Source organism: Akebia trifoliata, chromosome 6, assembly GCF_017979445.1.
Source record: "Akebia trifoliata isolate Shusen 1 chromosome 6, ASM1797944v1, whole genome shotgun sequence".
Taxonomy (NCBI): Eukaryota; Viridiplantae; Streptophyta; class Magnoliopsida; order Ranunculales; family Lardizabalaceae; genus Akebia; species Akebia trifoliata.
In genome coordinates, this window is record NC_141380.1 from 7,102,286 (window position 1) to 7,108,285 (window position 6,000).

A 6,000-nucleotide genomic window follows, 5' to 3' on the forward strand; every position below is an offset into this window, starting at 1 on the left:
TGCACATGTTCCTCAAATTTTTTTGAATTAAAGAGCACTTGCGTACTTACAGTAGTAGTCGGTTTGCAAAACAAAGCTAAAAAATATTGTGTCGCCCATGCTCCAATCTTCTCTCATCTTTGAGTAATTCTCCTTAATCCATGACCAGTTCCATAATTTCATTATTCGCAATATTCACGGCTACTGAAGTGTAAAAAAATCGAGTATTTCTGTTCCCTTCCCGAAGCCATTGTATCCTTGACTTTTGCCTTGTACATACTTTCTTCATTATCTAGCTCAAAATTATACACCCTCAGAGCCTCCACCTCCTGAACTTGAAGATTATTATCCAACGGCTCCCTCCGAATTTGGTTTGAATTGAAACAATTTATCTTTTGCTTCCTCTTTTCGCTTGTGAATAGAACCAAAGTAATTCCTATTCCATTCTCTTATGGAAATTTTCTCCGCCCGAACTTTTTTTGTAAGTCTAAACATATGAGTACCCGTGATTTCCTGATTCTATGCATTGAACATCACTTCTTTCAATCCTGATTTTCCTATCCACATAGGAAAAAATTTAAAAACTTTCGGACCACCAGCAAAATTCCTTGGAAATTCCAATTTTAATGGGGCATGATCTGAAATTCCACAAGGTAAGTAACTCAAACTCATCTGAGGAAATTTAACCACCCAAACCATATTAATTAAAGTCCTATCCAACCTGCAAAGAATCTATCGGCCTCCTGTAGATTTATTTCTCCAAGAGAACCAGTTAGAACTTGTTCTCAAATCTGGAGCACTAATCGAATTAATGAATTCATTAAAATCACGCATAGAACGTCTAGAAGCAAGCCGACCTCCAACCTTCTCTTCTTGGAATCTAACCATATTGAAATCGCCCAACACAATCCAGGGTTCTGGCATGGCTAAATTGCTAAGATATGTTTAAAGCAATCTTCTATCATTCTCAAAATTTTCAACATAAACAAACGACATAAAGCTAATGAGTCCATTCCAAATTCGAGTAACTTTACAATAGATCACTTGACTTGATTTGAATATCTTGTGCACAAAAAAACACATTGGATTCTTGCCCACCCATATCCGACCATAAAAAATGAGATTCGTAGTTATGAATGAACTTCCAATTTTTATAAAGATTTTTTTGAAACTTCTTTGCATCTATTGCCTAAGTTTTTGTCTCACAAAATCCCATCAACTTCGCCTTCTCCTCTTTAATGAAATCATGAATCGCTTTTCTCTTTCGTGCATAGTTCATACCTCGAACATTCCACATTATCACTAACATTAAGACGAATTGATTGGATTTCCCTCGCTAGGGATAGCTTTAGATCTCATGGTTCTATTAGTGATCTCCCCCACATTCTTCTTCTTTGTGTTTCTCACACCCTATTTTTTTATATATAATTTTTTGCATTAACAGCGCTAGCAATCTCAGGCTCTTCCAGATTAGGTTTTGGTACTTCATTGCTGCTACCTCAAGCCAATTTCATCGGCTCTGTTTCTACATTTTTCAGTGCTAAAAGAGCATTCTCCATTATCATCGGTTGGACCTTTAGAACCACCTCGAGATTTGTTGCTAAATCCAGAATGTCTACTTCCTGCTTTGCTCCAATTAGTGTACCCATATTCGCTCTAGATTTCTTTGACGAAGACCCACGTCTACTAACTACTAGTTGCATCCATCTTTTGTTGGAGTGGAATCCGGCATAATATCTATCTCTCGTACAAACGACTCCGTATCTCCACCTAACTTCAACCCGTACTTTGTTTTCGAATTTGAATCTCCTTGATTTTCAGAATTTGTTACAACCATGTCATTTCCATCTTCTCCAATCCAATTCATCCTAACTGCACCTGCGCCACACTCCACCTCACCTAGAACATCCATTTTTGCCCCTACTGCATCAACATTACACCCCATCTCTACCGATATTACGTTGTTAACTCCTGATGGCTTTGCAGCCCAAGCAGAAATCGATATTACATGTTTCTTCCTTTTCAACTTCGGGTATTGATCATGACTATGATTGAAAGTTGAGCACACCTTACACGGTTACGGTTTCCATTCATAAACAACGCGTTGATTGCATTTCGTTCCATTCTCCCTCTCTAGAATAACTATGTATGGAAATGCACATAGGTAATCAATCTTGACACATATACGAGCAAACTGAAGTCATGACATATTCGCAATTGCCTCATCCAAATGCAAAGGAGTTCCAATTCTGATTCCTATTTGACCTAAACAGATCGGAGACCAAAATTGAATTGGCAATTGCGGAAGCCTAACCGAAATTGGAATCGTAGAGAGCATTTCACGCATAGGTTTAGCTTTCGCGGACCATTTTCAGAGAATTAATGGTCTACCTCCAATACTACAAACCGCATAATTAAGAACCATATTATAGTCCTCTGTATTGCTGAATTTAAATATTAAAAAAAAAAAAAATCAATCTTCCATGGAAAGCATCTCAAAATTGCCTTTAATTTTCCACATCCTTTGAACAACAATTTTTAATCCATGAAAGTAAGGCCGTTTCCCTAGGAGATATCCCACCAGAGAATTCTCCCATCTAGATGCTTCAGATTCAATTTCCTCTTCTGGCAACAAAATTGTATCACCATTGAGCACTTAGGGGAAAAAGAATCAAGCCTTTTCTCTATCGCAGAAGGACTACAACCCTTAAGAAGATCTTTCCAAGAAACTCTAGATGACGAGGCCACCATTAAATCCTAGAGGCAAAACTACACACATAAAGTATGGTGATTCTATACTCTTCTCCTCAAAGAGAGAGAAAATTGGATCTTCCTACACCTTTCTTTTGATAGTTTCTCTCTCTAGAACCTCAGAGCTTCTCTCTCTAAATTTTTTCTGATTTCCTTACTATTTTAGAATTATTTATGAATATTGATGAATCAAAATATAATTCCATGTATCTTTTATCATGAGGCCATATCAGAAACTTCAAGAGAAGGAAGACCATGGAGAATATATATTCCTTGTAGTTCCTACTACGGATCATAATTCAATGATAGGAGATAAAAGAAAAGTTTGGGATGAGCGATTTGATAGGATGCTAATCCGAATCTTATCTCCCCATCCTACATTATCTATAAATGGGGGGAACTGAGCTGAGTATTGGCATGGGAATGAGTAAGAAGAGAGGTCTTACATGAAGATAAGAGTTATGTTAAGTAGCCAAGGATGACTTGCCCATGTCCTCCCATGGGTTTCAAAAGCCACAAAATGGGACTTAACATGTTTGGAAACCATATGTGGTGCATAGGCAGTCACCTTGGCTAACATGACTGGCTCATATCTTTCATGCTAGACCTACCTCACTTCCTTAACCAAAGCCCAACATTTTCTGATAAGCCTCTGAAAGGGGTGTCTTGTGTTTGAGTAGGAAGAGAGGTCTTACATGAAGATAAGAGTCATTTTTAGTAGCCAAGCATGACTTGCTATGTCCTCCCATGTTTTTCAAAAACCACAAAATCTGACTAAGATGTCTGGAACCCTTATGTGGTCTATAGGCAGTCACCTTGCCTATTTTGATTGGCTCTTATGTTTCATGCTAGACCTGCTTCACTTCCTTAATTAGTCAACATTATATTGTTCCAAAAGTTTATGAATTGGATGGATCTGTTGCCTTCTTAACAGTGTACAAACTACATCATAGATTGTGTTTGCATGCGTGAAATAGTCTTTTTTTTTTTTTTTGGATTGATAAGCTGATTTTAAGGGCCCCCTCCCTAAAAATACACCACTAACTAGTGTAATTACATGTGAGATCTTCCTCTAAAATACTATGAGGCTCTTGAGGAATATTTTCTTTATCCTTAGTTACATAAAAAATATTTAAGCATATGATCCTAGGTGAGCTAAAAAATCAGCTGCCCTATTGCTCAAAACAGCACCCACAAGACTCCCTATCTCCTGTTTTTTTATTCTCTCCATCTCACATTCCGGATCTTCTCCTCCAGGTTCTTCACCCTCTCCAACTCTCCACAGTAACAACACAGCCCTCTCTTCAGCCCCTCTGCTATCCTCTATCTCACATTTCTTTTCTCCTTCTTCTCCAACTCGTACCAAAGGCGACAGAGTTCTGCTTTCTTATCCAACTTGCCCTAATAGAGACACGCTCGTTTTGTTCTTCCTTCTTTCCTTGTATAGCCGGCAGGCACAGCGGCCAGCACAGCAACTACTCATGAGTTTCTTGAGTTACGTCTGAAGGAACGCATAGCAGCCACAATTTTGTGGTGGAGGTAAGTTTAGTTTATTTTTTATCGTTTATTTATTTTTATTTTTATTTTTATTTTCTTCCCCCTCATTTTTTATTTTGTATGGATGATTGTCCGACTTTCGTAATGATCATCACGTGTTCCTAATTTTTTCTATTATTCGAAAATTTTGCATATGTGTATGAATTGGTAATTCACCGATTTTCCCCGTATTTATAATTTTTTTTTTTGTTTTAAAATCTTACATGTGTGGATTTTTTTATTCTCCGATTTGCCTTCTGTTCACGATTTTCTGACTTGGAAATTTGATATATATATATATATATATATATGAATCTCCAATTCATAAATTTGTTAATATGTGCATAATATTCATGATTTGATAATTTTACATGATTTTGATTTTTGTTAATTTAGAGATTCATGTATATTCATAATTTTTTTACTTTGGTAAGTTCACATAATATTGATTTTTGCTAATTTTGAGATTCACGTATGTTTATAATTTTCTTGATTTGATAACTTCATACCATTTTAACTTTTGTTAATTTTGATATTTATGTTTCATTAATTTGGTGGTTTTGTGAGATATTGAATTTTGTCGATTTGTTGAGTGACCTTGTGTCTATGATTATCTAATTTAGAAATTTTCTTATTGTGATTTTCCAATTTAGAAGTTTGCATTCTCCTATTTAGAAATTCCATGTTCATAAAAATTTATGATTTTCAAATTCGGAAATATTGCGTTCTTCTAAAATCTTCTATTTTAGAAATTTCCTATTTTGCAAATTTCTAATTCAAGACTCGTCATGTTGCTAATTTTCTATTTTGCAAAATTTATTTTTAAAATTTCTAATTAGGGACCTCATCATATTTGTAAATTTCTAATTTAGGAAGTTTCATGTTCCTAATTTAGAAATCTCATAAGTTACCAACTTAGAAATTTTACATTTCTAATTTTTTAATTTAGAAGATTTTCGCAAACTCTCATTGTTATGGATTTGGAAAATATTTGCATGTCATTTTTTTAATTGACTTTAAAAAATGATAGGAAATTAGGATTTTTTCATAACTTCTCCTTTTTGTGAGAAATTCGAGAAATCATATAACAATTGGAGAATTTTAGGCGTAAGATTCATTTAGCACATTTAATATAAATTGATGATGATGATTGTACCTTAGCTTTAACCATAGTCTTTGCATGTTGATCATAGGATAGTTTTGGATCGTAATAGAGACCGATTTCTCAATCTGGTAGGTTTGGTGCTAACACCTTCCAAAACCCGTAATCTGACCCCTTATCTATTTCTTTTATCCATGGACTGGTCCAGATCCATTTGGAGTTACTTTTGGTTCCTAGACCTAAACTAAGTGGCGACTCCCATTTCTCAGAAAATCTCCTACTTTATCAATCAGACTTCTTTTCATTATTTAGTGAAAAAGGGTCATGGCAATTTTACCATCCAATCTCTCTCCCTAGCTCATATAACTAGTCCCTAAGCAACGTCACCCCATCTTTCAAACCACTTGCTTAGAGTGAACACAACCTCTTCCCTTTCACCAAATGTCAAAGAAACGTCATCCCATACTTTCCACCACTCGCCTCGAGTGAGTATAATCTTTTCATTTATGCCAAATCCTAATCCAATCCTCTAGAAGGCATGAACATGTCTCTAGAGGCCTTTACCACTACTGATGCTTCTCTAGCCTAACCTTCCACTTTCTAGGTGCTGGGTAGAGTAAGAAGAAATGCCC